The sequence below is a fragment of the Lathyrus oleraceus genome, chromosome 7 (assembly GCF_024323335.1).
Source record: "Lathyrus oleraceus cultivar Zhongwan6 chromosome 7, CAAS_Psat_ZW6_1.0, whole genome shotgun sequence".
NCBI classification, from domain to species: Eukaryota; Viridiplantae; Streptophyta; class Magnoliopsida; order Fabales; family Fabaceae; genus Lathyrus; species Lathyrus oleraceus.
The window spans coordinates 38,304,771-38,322,383 of NC_066585.1; the positions used below are offsets into that span (position 1 = coordinate 38,304,771).

A 17,613-nucleotide genomic window follows, 5' to 3' on the forward strand; every position below is an offset into this window, starting at 1 on the left:
CATTCGGGTCAACTGCAATATCAACTGATACCTTCAAACATCCAGCAGGGAGCTCTCTAGTGTGGAGTAATACTCCGCTAACGTTATGCACTTTTCCCTTGCCAACCATCCGATAGTATGGTGACGACAAATACAGCTGACAATGGGAAATGCCCTAAAACCAATAATAAGAAGAAATCGTTAATGTGTATATATGTCAAATACATAATTTAAGCAAATAGTTCAATTTAAGACAATTATATGTAATTACCTCTGGAATGTTCGGCTGAAAGGTACAGTTGATACTGTTTTTGTCCGAAGCATCTCTGTATACCGTTGAGGCGCTAGCCTCTCTTTCTCTCCTCAATGCATCAAGCTCAGCTTGCATGGCTTCCAATCTTGCATGAAGCTCCCGATTACTAGGAGCCTTTTCTTTTTTAACACTGAGGGAGGTCGGAGTGACTCCAAATCCCTTACCCCTCACCCGACCAGAATACTCAGGGACATCTAATGCCCGACTAAGTATGCTCTTAGTATCATCGGGAGATAGAGACTGAGATAGCTCCTCCTGAAAAATCAGATGAATACCGTATACTTGTCAAATATTTGTGTATAAAAATGTTATTCAATTAATGAAAAAATGTTATACTTACACATTTCTGGTATACGTTTAAAACTTCTTCTTGAGGAACTCCAGATTTGCCCACACGGGCTTCCTTCCACAAAACATGTGCAGGAAGAGATGTTTCTGAACTTTCCTCCTTCTGCAGCTACACATTAAGTCATACAATTTGATCAGATAAAACTAATATATGATGAACAAATTTGTTTTCGCAATTTATAAATACTTACCATGGATTGTTCTAAGCGTCCATATCCGACACGTCCTTTTCGGTACGGATATGCGGGACTTGATGCTCTTTCCCGATTTGTAGCACTTATTCTTTGAAAAGTCGGGTCTTGTCTTTTGGATTTGAAAGCTTCCCATTCTTCAGCCGATATCAAACTTTCATATTTTCTAGGAAGCTCCGCATCCACAAAATTACCATCCGCATCCTTAAGGAACTTGGATGATAAAAATGTCTGAAACCCTCTAAGAAGCTTTCCGGCCAATTTCATACAAAACCCTCTTCTTTCTTCTTCAATGTTAAAACATCGCTAAGAAAAACATACAGATTGATAGTTAGTATCGGTAATTGAAAAAACATAATTGATACCGTATAATTAAGGGCCAAATGATTGTACCTTTATCTCACTCCAAATTTTTTCTTTGGACTCTTTCAACTCTTTATTTCTCCAATCATCACATGTAATGGGAATTTCATTCCTTACTAGTGCACCGATGAAACTAGTTAAGGTATGCCCATTAGGTTCTATAAGTTGTCCCTGGTTGTTCCAAGAGACATCTAGTATGATGCCTCGAGATCTTCCTTGGACCACCCTTCGCATTACTGTGATGCCTCTTCGAATTTCTTCTTCCGCGGATACTTTACTAACTTCCTCATGTTGGTCATCAGCCATGTCTAACCTGTAATAAACCAAGGAAACCATCAAATATCAAATATAACTTATAATCAAAACAATTGAAAACAAAAAAATAAAGAAATCATGCATTATCAGATATAACTTATAATCAAAGCAATTGAATACAAAAATATAATGAAATCATGCATTATCACATATAACTTATAATCAAAACAAATGAAAAAATAAATAAAGAAACCATGGATAATTTACCTAAGTCACTAACATCTCTTTCTTTTCTTTGTTGGAATATTAATCACTTGTTTCTTAGCAATGCGTACGGATGAATTGATCCAAATTCCCTCATTATGATTGTTTCTTATATATGACTCATCCGGTATAAGATCCTCAACTTCATCATTTCTATTCAACTCATTCCGTCTAATGCATGACTCATTCTCAACATCAATATCACATTGATCGACACCGCTATCATCAGTCACTTTGTTAGAGAAAAGCACTATAGACCATTTTGTACTCTTCGGGTCATTCACATAGAACACTTGTTTAGCTTGAGATGCTAGAATAAAAGGTTCATCTTTGTACCCCACCCTAGTAAGATCAACTTGCAAAAATCCAGACTTATCCATTCGTATGCCACTACTATTCACCCACTTGCAACCAAAGATGGGAATCTGAAACTTCTCGTAATCAAACACCCAAATGTGCTCAATAACTCCAAAATATGACAAATTTGCATATTTGGGGTTTAAGTCCTTCATACTTGATATATGCATTGCTTCAGCTAGCACGGTGACACCACTATTTTGCATAGTACTCTTATCATCTTGTTCTTTGGTATAAAATGTGTATCCATTAATTGAATATGCGCTATGAGAAAACACATGCAAACTTGGACCATATGCCAAACATCTCAACCTTTCTGTTACCGAAGAAGGATCTGAAGAGCGCTTCAAATAAATATTATCCTTCAACCATTGTATGAAACTTTGATTGTGCTCTATAACTATCCAATTTTCATTTCTGTTCGGATTTAACCTTCGGAGTACATCCTTGTGCATTTCAACATATGGCTCAACCTCATTATTATTGTGCAGAACATACAAATGAACTTGATCCCGTTCATCCCTTGATATTGTCACAATTTTATTCCCAATTAATTTTTTACCTTCCATTTTGTCGAAAATCTGAGCTCTGGGGAGTCCAATCGATTGAACGTTAGACAAATATTCAGTACAAAACTCAACAGCTTCTTCAACAATGTATCGTTCAACAATACAACCCTCTGGTCGACTTCGGGATTTCACGTACCCTTTTAATATTTTCATATACCGTTCAGCAGGGTACATCCATCTCATATAAGCTGGTCCACACAACTGTGTCTCTTTCACAAGATGAACAACTAAATGAACCATTATGTCAAAAAAAGACGGAGGAAAATACATTTCAAGCTCACACAAGGTAATTACAATCTCTTTTTGTAGTGTTGGTAAGATCTCGGGATCGATCACCTTACTACAAATTGACCTAAAGAAAAAACACAATTTAGTTATGGCACTTCTTACTTTTTCTGGCAAAATAGAACGTATACCTATCGGTAGAAAATGTTCCATTATAACATGGCAATCATGTGTCTTCAAATTCTTCAACTTGAGGTCTTTCATAGAAACAAGTCTTCTGATATCAGATGAGTATCCTTCTGGAACCTTAACTTCACTCAGAGACTTACACAAAATTTTTTTCTCCTTTCTAGATAAAGTAAAAGCAGCAGGTGGTAGATATGTTCGTCTTCCTTTCTTCACGGGTGCTAATTCAGTTCTCATTCCCATTTTTAACATGTCCTCCCTTGCTTTAAGGCCATCCTTAGACTTGCCTTTTATATTGAGTAATGTACCGATAACACTTTCAAATACATTTTTTTCAATATGCATAACATCGAGAAAATGTCTCACGTACAAAGACTTCCAATATGGCAATTCAAAAAATATCGACCTTTTCTTCCACCCACCTTTCACAATCTTATGTGCAAAAGGCTTGCCAAACTCAGTACGCACATCTTTCACCTTTTCAAAAACTTGTTCACCTGACAATGCGGGTGGAGCTCTACGATGTTCGGTGTCTCCATTGAATACTTTTCTCCACCCACGGTAGTGATGTTTAGAATGTAAGAATCTACGATGACCGAGAAACACATTCTTCTGGCAAAGTTCCAATCGAATCGTATCGGTTCCGTCTTCACAAACAGGACACGCACGTTGACCTTTAATGCTATACCCAGATAGATTCCCGTATGCTGGAAAATCATTAATTGTGCCAAACAACATCGCCCTCAAATTGAAACTTTCTTTCCTATATCCATCATAAACCTCCATATCGTTCTCCCACAAAATCTTTAAATCTTCGATCAGAGGTGTCAAGTATACGTCTATGTCATTCCCTGGTTGTTTAGGCCCAGAGATTAACATAGATAACATCATGTACTTACGCTTCATACATAGCCACGGAGGTAGGTTATAAATCATAAGAATCACAGGCCATGTGGTATGTGAGATACTTTGAAGACCATGTGGGTTCATTCCATCAGTAGATAATGCCAATCGAAGGTTTCTTGCTTCTGATCCAAACTCAGGATAATCATTATCAATCTTCGACCACTGTGGTGAATCAGCCGGATGCCGATGTTGGTGTAAGCCCTAGAGGCCAATACATTTTGGTACTTGTATCGAATAATAAAAGGCATTCTCTTTATTATGGTTGATTAATAAAGTCCCTGGAATAGATAGTCCATTTAATGTATTAAGTGTGACTTAATCATGAGAACACATTAAACATAAGGACACTATTCCTAAAGTATCCGTAGTCGAGCTTTAGTGTGAAGTGGGATAACATTAAAGCATTAAGACTATTATGTTTGTAGACTGATGATCACATCTCATGGATCATGGATAAAGAGTTATCAAGTCTTAAACATAGGTATGAATATTAGGAGTAATATTTATACCGGATTGACCCGCTATGAGAATACTATATAGAAAGTTATGCAAAGTGTCATAAGTTATTCTCATGGTGATAATAGTGTATTCCACTCTTCGACCTGAAACCACTATGGATCCTAGATGTAGAGTCGAGTGCTTTATTGCTGATCCAACGTTGTCCGTAACTGGATAACCATAAAGACAGTTGATGGGTACTCCACGAAGCATGCTGAGGGACATGAGTGACCTAGATGGAATTTGCCCATCCTGCATAACAGGATAAATGTCTATGGGCCCAATATTGAACTGGACAAGGATGACACAGTCTATGCCTTGTGTTCAATATAGACATAAGGGCAAAAGGGTAATTATACACATAAGTATTATCACATAAGGAATTGTCAGATCACATGACATTTTCGTGTCTTGGGTAGCAGTGATGTGTTGCTAGATACCGCTCACTGTTTATTATGTTAAATACATGATTTAATATAATTGCCAACGTCACGAAAACCTACAGGGTCACACACAAAGGACGGATTGATGAGAGATAGGGTAACTAAGGAATACCGTAAGGTACGGTGCCCTTAAGTGAATTATAGAACATCGTAAGATACGGTGTACTTGAGTAGAATACGAAATATGGTAATGTACCATGGGCTTAAGTGATTTTGGGCATATTATAAGATATGGGCCAAAATACACTTAAGTGGGCTTTTAACTTGAAGCCCACACAAGTGGTTCTATAAATAGAACCCTTGTGCATAAGCATGATTTGCGGTTGCATTATTTTCGTTTTCTATCACTCTCTCTCTCTCACTCAAAGCCTTCATTCGTACCAGCTAGCACTGAGATTGAAGGAACCCGTTCGTGTGGACTGAGTAGAGACGTTGTCATCGTTCAACGTTCGTGATCGCTTCGTGGATTTGCATCAAAGGTTTTGATCGTCACAAGAAATCTGCACCAAAGGTTTCAACCGTCACAAGAGGTAAATATTCTATCACTGATCATGACCATTCGTAAGGATCTCTAAAGGAGAAATTTTTTATTTCCGCTGCGCCTTGGGTCGCAATTCTCCTTCAGCCGATACATTCCATCAATAATTCTTTCATCTGCATGCCAAGTAAGATGTCTTGCATCGGTTTCAATACGAAACATGCGCCTAAATCTCGGAATTATCGGAAAATACCATAAGACTTTTGCGGGAGATAATCTTTTCTTATATCGAGACAAACCGCATTTAGGGCACTCAGTTAACATTGCATATTCGTTACGAAACAAAATGCAATCGTTAGGACAAGCATGTATCTTATCATAGCTCATGCCAATAGAGCACAACATTTTTTTTGCCTCATAGGTTCGATTAGGAAGAACATTATCATCCGGTAGCATTTCTCTCATAAGGGCCAACAACTCTGTGAAACTTTTATCCGACCATCCATTGCCCGCCTTTAAGTTGTACAACTTTAATACCGCAGAAAGTCTTGAGAATTTAGTGCAACCTTTGTACAACGGTTTCTCTGCATCGCTTACCATCCTCTCAAACATTTCAGGACAATCATGAAGATCTTCTTCCAGTGCTTCTACAATCTCTTCAACTCGATCACAATCGTATGTTTCCGTGTCTTTGTCGTATGAAGCATAGGTCGTATTACTTTTTCCACTCGATTCAACATTCTCGTTAATTTTCTCACCATGAAATATCCAACACTGATAACTTTGATCAATTCCATGCCTCAGCAAATGCGATTTCAATCCATGTGCGTCAACCTTACCAATATAACAACAACGCAAGCAAGGACAATGCATTCGTCTGGGGTTTTCAGCGTGTTGAACAGCATACTTAACGAATTCCAAAACCCCACTCTCGTACTCTTTGGTCATTCGATCGGCACAGATCCATGTTTTATCCATGGTTTTCCTACTTATTAAAGTAAACAATTAATCCAGACGAAAATACATAACTAAGGTAGTATCTTTGAACATTCAACTGGTCAAAACTATTATTCCATAGTAGTTTCAATGAACATTCAAATTGATTTCAAAATACATTCACCAAAATCCATTTAACATCCTAACTAGTATTCACCTGTCACCAAACTTTGTAGCTTGTTCTTTTCAGACTAGCATGAGTTACTAAATTGATACACTAACTACTACTTTAACTCCTATTAGCATTTCAATAACTGATTTCAAAATACACTAATAAACCTTGTCCATTCAATATTAACTAACTTACTAACTTTATTTGCCGATATCAAACATGACTAACCAACTTTCCGAAATAACTAACTGAATCACCTTTCAAATTTCATAACAGTCCTACTAACAAAACTGTTCTAATTAATCTCTAACAGTCTCTGACACATAATTAACAGTTTCATAGCTAACTATCGAATCAACTCAACTAACAATCATATTATCATTAACCAACTAACTACTTTTCACTAACTTACTAACTTAACTAACATTTCAAACTAACACTTTAATTCCCTAAACACTAACTGATTCAACTTCAAAACCAACATTCAACCCTAAGGCAACAGAATAAACTTCAAAATCTCAAAACTGCTTCTTCCAAGGACTTATACTAAACTTCTACAAAACTGCTTTTCTGTATTTGATAAGAAATGGGATTATTCATTGTCATCGATTTTCTTATGGTGTGCCTTCATTTCAGCATGTACAAAAGAGTGGTTTTTAATTCATTCCTATTTAGTAAAGAACAGTGTACTATATATGAGATGATTTGTACAGTGCAGAATTTGCATATTGATATTCTTTACCAAAAACACAAGATCTTGCACATTGGTGATACAGAAAAATACAGAAAAATATAAAATGGGGCAAGAGTTTTCACACATAATGTTCATCTATAACACATTATATAAAATCAAATATCACTCACAAACCATAAACATTCACATATGCAAGAATGAATACAATGTAGTCATTACCTCTACTTCAACATGCATGTGGTACCAAAGTTATTTAGGGTTTGAGAAAGAGACTTACCAAGGTGTGGTTATGGTGAGAAGTACGTGAGCACCGCCGGTACAGTGAGAAGGAAGGGTTTGTTTCGTTGCCGGTATAGTGAGAAGAAATACGTGAGCACCGCCGGTACCAAAGTTATTTAGGGTTTGTTTCCAGAGAGAAATACGTGAGCACGGCCGCCGAGAGTGAGAAGGTAGGGTTATTGTGTGAGTTGAGAAGAAGGTTACGGCTGATGGAGATTGAGGGGTTTTGGAAATGGCGTAAGTTTTTGAGGTGAGTGAAGAAGAGGGAAAACAAAAGAACAGAGAACGAAAGCGCTTTTGTGGTCTGAAATTTTATTTTAATAAGACCTTAGACAGCGCTTTTGTGGAAAGCGCTTTCTAAGGTATGCCTAAGACAGCGCTTTCCAAAAGCGCTTTCTAAACCCCCCTTAGACAGCGCTTTTGGTTTTAATTTTTTTTTTTATTTAAAGACTTTAGACAGCGCTTTACCAAAAGCGCTGTCTAAAGTCTATATTTATAAGCGCTTTCTAAAAGCGCTGTCTAAGGGGGGGTCTTAGACAGCGCTTTTAGAAAGCGCTGTCTAAGACCCCCCATTAGACAGCGCTTTTATTATTTTCTTGGAACATTTTCCGTGTTTGTTTTTAATTTTAACCTTAGACAGCGCTTTCTTTTAAAAGCGCTGTCTAAGATGCGCTGTTAAAAGTCATTTTTGGCGTAGTGTTCACATAGCATCGTCTGTTAATACCAACTCATGACGACACTACTGTTGAGTTTGATTTAAGTACTGGTAATATGGTTTTTAACTATTTCTTTAGAACATGTTCAGTTTGCTACACAACTATAAATAAAGATGATATACACAACATACAATAATATTTTATTTGATAAGAACACAAATGATATATACAAAAGTAAGAAGACAACATTTGTTTGATAGAAACACAAATTGTATATACAACTATAGCAAGAATTATTCCACTCTTTTTCTTTAAATTCAGATGTATTTCATTTGTAAATATATTCCCATACCATATTTTATCCAATCTGAGACTGTCCACCATATATAAATATATTCCCATACCATATTTTATCCAATCTGAGACTGTACATACTAAAAAATCATTAAAATTAAAAGTGATTGTAGCCACAAATTAGTAATAGGAAGAGATAAATACCATACCTGGTTGGTTAAGTGTCTAACTGTATCATACTTGTTCTATATTTTAGTGCTTTCTTTCAATTTAATCTTTCCATGTTCCTCTTCCTGCTTGCACAAAACCACATTCATGTGCATGTATTTGATACCTTGACAACAATGATGTCTTACTATCACATTTCTAATGCATGTTGAATTTATTTTTTTCCGAAATTGTTGTTCCCAAGGAACTGTTACTCAACGAGTATGATCTTCACGGCTGGAAAACCAAGGTCTATATCAGACAATCTGCATAAATGCATATAGTCTTTCTCTGTTAGTTTTACATACTTAAAATCTGGTTGTACTTCAGGTGTGTGCTAAGCGGAAAAACATTCCCGGAATGAAGAAATATCATGGGAGAAACACCTACGCATTGGAGTCCAGGAGGCCATCTCCAGTGTATCGTAGACCTGGTTATGGGTAAGCAAATACCGTAAACTTTAAAAACTTGGATTCTAATGAGTATAAGTGAAAACAAAGTATATTTTCTGAAATCAAACAATATTTTATTTCAACCTTCAAAAGTTTATGTCAATTTGAAACCATATAAAGCATCCACGTGACAATATATTTATACAATCTTCACTTCCATTCTTTCCCTTTTGATATATGCATCCATTTATTTAGTTTTTTTTGGATTCAAAGCTACATATATTGGTGACAGATGCCTCTCAAGGAGAGATACTTGATTGAAATTTCTAATATATTATTCTCACGTTTTATAGTTTTTAACTTCATTTTTCTTAATGAATTTATACACAACATGTATTTATGATTTATGTGCAGTTGATATTCAAAATGTAATGGATGCATCTGGATGTGTTGATCATTCATTTCTTCCATCACATTGCAAATGAATTCACATGTGATATAAAAAATTCTCAGTTTTAGAGCAGAGAGAAACTCTGCAGAAATTTCATCTTCTTCTTACTTTTCTCGAAAACCCTAAATTTTAATTTCTTTCCAAATTCAAATTTTCTTTCTTCAGCCATTAAAGTTGTGTAGTGCAATCTTACAATCAAGGCCGATTGAGTCACTCGACTGCAAAGTGAAGAACAAGAGAGAATCTGATTGATGTGATTGAATCATGTTCAACAAGATTGCAGTGGAATTCTCCATAAGTTTTGGTGAATTTCCAACATTTAAAAATGAGGTGAACAATTTTAAATATGAAAGGACATAAGAATTTAATTAGTTTTATGATGCTTATGAAGACCGTGATATTGGGATTTCACTCGTTATCCTGTATCTTCGCTTGCAAAGTCATATCTTGATTCTATACATGAACATGTAATTTTGGATTTATTGCTTTCTCATTATTCTTGGCCAATATTCTTTCTGATGAATGTTTATATTCAAAGTCTCTTATGTGTAAGCTCAGTAGAAAATGATGATTTTAATAAACTGATATAGTAATTACAGGTTTTAAGGAATGTTGATTATTTTCAACTAAAATGAGCATTTGGCACACATATTGTGGATATCGTGGTCCTATGAAGAATCAAGTAATATAACTTCTAAAATGGTGAGGTGTCTGTGCCTAGTACATACCCGATACCTATGCATCAATTTTCATATCATTGCAAAACTTTTCTGAGTATTTTAAGGTTATTATATTAGAATTGTGCATTGAAGAGAAAATCATTTTTTCTGTATTGGAATTGATTTAAGAACAACTTCTTATTCATATTTGTTCAAGGTTTGTATTTAATCACCAAGTGTATTGTAACTTGATTTGTAATAGAAAGTGGTGTGCTTTCTAAGTGTTGTAAATAGAAAGTGGTGTGATTTTCAGTTTATGTGAGAATCATCGTAGTGGTCGATGATTTGTGAAAAAATCCTTTGAATTAACTTAATTTAAAGTCCACCATATGTTTGATTCTTGTGAAATTAAGGAAATAATGTGTTTCTTTGTTGTATTAGAAGATTGTAGGATAGGTCTTGGTGTAAGATTTGTACAAAGATCTAACATATTGGAAAATTTCTCATAGGGTGTGAGAGGACTAGACTAACCATTGATTGGAAAGGGGAACTAGTATACATTGTTGTGTTAATTATTTTTCTCTATTTAAAATTCTTCATTTTACTTCATATGTTCATCGAATTATTTTACGGAAAAATATGAACATAAGAACCATCTTTTAAAAATGAGAAAAATAAAGAGAATCTAATTCAACCCCACTCTTAAACTGCAAATCTATACTTACATCTTTCTACATGTAAGGCAGGGTACATGGCAGCCTCTTAATCTTGAAGACTTTGTCAAGTTAAGATATTTACTTGAAGTATCAAAATCAAGTTTGTTTTGGGGGGTGTTGAATATTTAAATTGTTTTGGGTTTGGTAGTTTGGGCCTTAATAATTTTAAACTCAAATTTGTGTATAATAGGTCCAACTTCTAGAAGTCTATTCTAGATAGAGCCGTGGGATTCTCTAGAAGATGAGGATAAATTAGGATTTTTGTAAAATATTAGACCAAATTCTAGAGAATGATTTATAGCCATTAGATTAAGTTTGAGTGAAAAAATTGTAATCGTTGATTAATGAATGCCACTAGTATAAATAGATGGGATCTACTTGAATTTGTTTCAAGGAAAAAGTAAAAACACTCAATAATACAAGTAGCATTCCCTTTTCCAAAATTTCCCATCCTCTTCCAAATACTTTCCATTTTCTCCACCTACCAAAAACTTCCTTTCAACAATTGGTAAATTACTTAACACTCACTATGATCTTTATTTTTTTTAGGTCGCATCTCTTATTATTTATTTTTAATGAAATTAAGAAAAAAACAAATAAAATTACCTTATCCCATTGTCGATTTAATCATAGCATATTTTCACACTGTTTCAAGGCTTAACAATTTTAAAATCCAATATAATGTAATAAATCAAATCCAATTTTTAAAGATTTTTTATCTTCAATACAAAACTATTTTAGAATATTGAGATGTATTTATATTTTTGTTATTGGGCCAAAGCTAAACAATAATCGAGTTAAATGAATAAACCCATTACCAAATCCTAGGTAGACAACCCTAACTTTAAATTCTACAATGTTTTGATTTAAATACTGATATTTATTTTCACTATTTCTCTAGATCTGATTTCACTTTTGCTAAATTTTTCTTAATTCCATTCATCGGTAATATTCTAATATCTACTTAATCTTGTTGTAAATTATGCAGCTTCATCCTAATAGTTGAAGATGATGTTTATTCATTTGGCAAAAAAAATTACGGTGCAATCTGATTGGTCTCTTGTCAGAGTTATATTTTTATTTTCAACGGCCGTGATTTCCTTGATTAAATATGGTGAGTCATAGTTTTATCTTAGGTATTGGTACTCGTTATCATTAAGATTTTAAAGTTTATGTTATATGAATTGTTGTGGTGAAGTGTTTGTTAGTTGTTTCTTCGGTTGTGTTAACATGAATGGCTGCCGTGTGATTTTGTTAGGAACTGTGATAATATTAAGGATGTCGTATTAGAATTTTGGTTGGGAAACCTGATTTAATACCATCACTGAATTTGGGTTGAGTCTGACTCAATCTTATAAAATCAACTTATTAGGTGAGGACTGTCCACCATATATAAATATATTCCCATACCATATTTTATCCAATCTGAGAGTGTACATACTAAAAAATCATTAAAATGAAAAGTGATTGTAGCCACAAATTAGTAATAGGAAGAGATAAATACCATACCTGGTTGGTTAAGTGTCTAACTGTATCATACTTGTTCTACATTTTAGTGCTTTCTTTCAATTTAATCTTTCCATGTTCCTCTTCCTGCTTGCACAAAACCACATTCATGTGCATGTATTTGATACCTTGACAATAATGATGTCTTACTATCACATTTCTAATGCATGTTGAATTTATTTTTATCCGAAATTGTAGTTCCTAAGGCACTGTTACTCAACGAGTATGATCTTCACGGCTGGAAAACCAAGGTCTGTATCAGACAATCTGCATAAATGGATATAGTCTTTCTCTGTTAGTTTTACATACTTAAAATCTGGTTGTACTTCAGGTGTGTGCTAAGCGGAAAAACATTCCCGGAATGTAGAAATATCATGGGAGAAACACCTATGCATTGGAGTCCAGGAGAGTGTATCGTAGACCTGGTTATGGGTAAGCAAATACCGTAAACTTTAAAAACATGGATTCTAATGAGTATAAGTGAAAAACAAAGTATATTTTCTGAAATCAAACAGTATTTATTGCAAATGAATTCACATGTGATATGAATAGAGATGATATACACAACTAGAGGAAGACAACATTTGTTTGGTAGGAACATAGATGATATGTACAACAAAAAAAAGACAACATTTGTATGATAGGAATAAAGATGATATACACAACACATGTACTCTAAGTTCGCATTTTCAGATCATGTTGAATGTTTAAAATTAAGGAACAAGTTATTAAATGTAAGGATTGATTGTCACCAATAATTTGGTTAAATATATTTACATCATAAGGTCGTCTCCAAGTTTTAGTAAAGTACCATGGTGACGTTTTAAAAACTATATCATAAGAGATTGTCTAAGGTTCATCATCAATCAAAGATTTGGAATATTTATTAATCTAAATACACTCCTCGATACTTTTTGAGATAAAAGAAAGATACTCAATAACAACCTATAGTATTTAATCTACCAACATCATGTGTACATATATGTATTATTTCAAATTTGTGTAATTCTCTCCCTTAAATATGAGAGATCTATTATATTATCCCTTTGAATCAACCTTACCAATATTACAACTTTTAAAGATCCAGGACATGATTAAAAGACCAATCTTTAATGTCAATTGTTAGGTTGAATATAGGTGTAGAATGATCTTAAATGGGGGTTGAATAGACTTCCCTTAATTAAAATTATTTTCAAAAGGTTTTCCAAAGTCATAGTTTTAAAATATGTGGGAGCAGAAGTATTAAAGCCTCTAACAAAAGAAATTAATCAATTGATTAGATGTACAGATGAATTCAACATTGATAAAATGATAATGAATCAAACAATCAACAATATGATAATGAATCTAACTTCATCCAAATAGAATTTGATTAATTAAAGAAACAATATACAATTATAGATTTCTAGAAATAATTACTAAAAATAATGTTTAGCCGACAAGATCTAAAATAAACTTAAGCTTAAACATTAAATTACTATGAACAGTAAACCGTGATTTTCTTGATTAATTGAGGTGAGTCATAGTTTTTATCTTCATTAATTAATCTTGTATTTGTTAAGAATTTGAAGTTTTTTATATGGATTTTTTTTGTCTTTGATGGAATTATGATAAGATTAAAAAATATGCTTGCCAGGTAAGTTTGGTCTTTTAATTATGTAGTTTGCAAGATTTGATTGAATATATTTAGTTGGATTGTTGCAGTTTTGATAGATAGCTTATTAAAGTTACTGAATTATAGGATAATTTTTTCTTTTGTTGGGTTTGATGAGATTCTGCAGAGAATTGTGATACCACTAAAATATATGCTTGTTAGATACAGAAATCGGTTGATATTTATACACCCATCAATACATAATTTCAAACCCTAGCTAGAGAAACCCGATGTTTATATTCAACGGTGTTACTGCTTAACTTTCTCTCATATATATATATATATATATATATATATATATATATATATATATATATATATATATATATATATATATATATATATATATATATATATATATATATATATATATATATATATATATATATATATATATATATATATATTCACGTAGCATCATCTGTTAACTTTCTCTTATATGAGTTTGATTTCAATTCTACGGCGTTACTACTGAGTTTGATTTAAGTACTGGTCGTATGCTTTTTAACTACTTTTTTAGAGCATGTTGAGTTTGCTACACAATTATAAATAAAGATGATATACACAAATGATATATACAAAAATAAAAAGACAACATTTGTTTGATAGAAACACAAATTGTATATACAACTATAGGAAGAATTATTCCACTGTTGTTGTTTAAATTCACATGTATTTCATTTGTTTCTTAGGATTCATGGCTTATGTAAAATATAACAGCAAAATGATTAAATGAAATTAATTTTTATAATCTTACTAAATAATAATAACAATAGTGTAATAAAGGTAATAATAAAAGGACCTTTCTTTTTCTTTTTCTTTTTATATTAATTTTCCTTTATTTTTAGACTAAAATACATGAAAAATGAATAATATAATAATTATTTAAAAAATTAAAAAATTAAATATAAAAATTAAAAAAGTAGAAGTTTTAAATTTAAAATAATTTAAGTGAAGCTAAAAACATAACAAAAAAAACTCTAAAACTACGGAAAGTTCAATGTGTGAAAATGTTTCTTGTATTTATATCAAATTATTAGGTTAAAACAATTAATTATAACATTAAAAGCTGAATCAACAATAAAAAAAAAAATAATTATGTAAATGGATTCTAACCTAATATATATTTTTTTATTTTATACAATGAATCAAAATATTGGACTTTTATGGTTTTTAATTAAAACAAAATTGTCAAAAAATAAAATAAGGCATAAAAAAAAAATTAATAAAATTAAAATTAGCCCTTTTGGCCTTTTAACTTTTAATAATAGACACAATGTATTTTTTTCCTTTTTTTGGATATATTTTGAATAAAAAGTGAAAAGTAAATGAATTTATTTTATTTGTTTCTTAGGTGCCAAGCAAATAAATTTCAATGGGTTCATAACTTATGTAAAATGTAACACCAAAATAGTTAAATGAAATTAATTTTTATAATTTTAGTAAATAATACTAATAGTAGTGTAGTAAAGGTAATAATAAAAGGATTTTGATTTTATTTATTTTTTTATATTGATTTTCCTTTATTTTTAGACTAAAATACATGAAAAATAGATAATATAATAATTATTTAAAAAAGTTATACAAAATTCTAAAATTAAATATAAAAATTAAAAAAGTGGAAGTTTTAATTTTAAAATAATTTAAGTGAAAGGTAAAACATAACAAAAAGAAAAACTCTAAAAATAGGGAAAATTCAATGTGTCAAAATATTTCTTCTATTTATATCAAGTTTATGTTAAAAAAATTAATTATAACATTAAAAGATGAATCAACAATAAAATAAAATAAATAAGTAATGTAAATGGATTCTAGCCTTATTTTTTTATGCAATGAAACAAAATATTTGGCTTTTATGGTTTTTTATTAAAACAAAATTGTCAAAAATGAAATAAAGCATAAAACTAAAATTTAATTAATAAAAATTAAAATTAGCCCTTTTAACTTTTTAATTTTTTTAAAATAATCACAATGTATTTTTTTATCATTTTTTTTATATATTTTGAATAAAAAGTGAAAAGTAAATAAATTTATTTTATTTGTTTCTTAGGTGTCAAGCAAATGAATTTGAATGAATTCATGGCTTATGTAAAATGTAACATCAAAATGATTAAATGAAATTAATTTTTATAATTTATTAAATAATAATAATAGTAGTGTAATAAAGGTAATAATAAAAGGACTTTGATTTTTCTTTTTTTTTTATATTGATATACCTTTATTTTTAAAATAGATGAAAAATGAATAATGTAATAATTATTGAAAAAATTTATAAAAAATTCAAAAATTACTACAAAAATTTAAAAAGTAGATGTTTTAATTTTAAAATAATTTAAGTGAAGGTAAGAACATAACAAAAAGAAAAACCCTAAAAATAGGGAAAATTCAATGTGCTAAAATGTTTCTTCTATTTATATCAAGTTTAGGTTAAACTATTTAATTATAACATTAAAAGCTGAATCGACAATAAAATTAAAGAAAAAATTAATGTAAATGGATTCTAACCTAATATATTTTATTGATTTTATTCAATGAATCAAAATATTTGACTTTTATGATTTTTTATTTAAACAAAATTGTCAAAAATGAAATAAAGCATAAAAACAAAAATTAATTAATAAAAATTATAATTAGCCCTTTTGACTTTTTATTTTTTTTAATCCTTTTTTTGGATTTATTTTGAATAAAAAGTGAAAAAAAGTGAAAAGCGAATGAGTTTATTTTATTTGTTTCTTAGGTGCCAAGCAAATGAGTATGGATGGATTCATGACTTATGTAAAATGTAACATCAAAATGATTAAATGAAATTAATTGTTATAATTTAATAAATAGTAATAATAATAGTGTAATAAAGGTAATAATAAAAGGATTTTGACATTTCTTTTTTTTTATATTGATTTTTCTTTATTTTTAGACTAAAATATATGAAAAATAAATAATATAATAATTATTTAAAAAATTTATAAAAAATTAAAAAATTAAATATAAAAATTAAAAAAGTAGAAGTTTTAATTTTAAAATAGTTTAAGTGAAGGTAAAAACATAACAAAAATAAAAACTCTAAAAATAGGGTAAATTCAATGTGATGATCAGTAGTTCTGTATGTTAGTTTCTGAAGGTGTTTAAAGGACAAACTTGTAACACCCTAAAATCCATACTCTTTAATTTAACAAGATAAACAATATTATTCTAAATTAGAAACTTGTAGCGAAACTCAACCTAAAAACATACTTGAAATTATTTATTCAAAATAAAGTACTTGCTTAGGATTAAGTAATTCAAAACATCAACTCAAAAGGTTACCAAATGACCATTTCCTAGTGTTACAGATCAGAGCAATCGAAAACTAAAAGAAAATGATAAATAAAACAAAGAAAAACCTCATGCTATATTTCAAATCGCAGTAGTTATTGCTCCACCGAATTATCTGTACCACAATGTACAGAACACCACGAACAAACAAAAGAGGGGTGAGAATACACTCAAATATACTTGCATTGCAAAATATAGCAAGGGTAGCATTATTCATACCAATCATCACACATATGATGAAACAAAAGCTTAAGTAAAGTCGCAATCACCGGCAGTAGAGTTTTTGAAAAGGATTTATGAGATGGCGGAT

At 31.2% G+C, this 17,613-nt stretch overlaps 1 long non-coding RNA gene across 1 annotated transcript; it reads left to right on the plus strand.

Annotated features, from left to right (window-relative positions):
- The first annotated feature begins 11,240 nt into the window (after positions 1 to 11,240).
- Positions 11,241 to 13,044, plus strand: LOC127107338 (uncharacterized). The gene is made up of 4 exons (XR_007795687.1): positions 11,241 to 11,339; positions 11,820 to 11,945; positions 12,536 to 12,588; positions 12,669 to 13,044. It is a non-coding gene; the product is annotated as an uncharacterized LOC127107338 (long non-coding RNA).
- Positions 13,045 to 17,613: the final 4,569 nt, after the last annotated feature.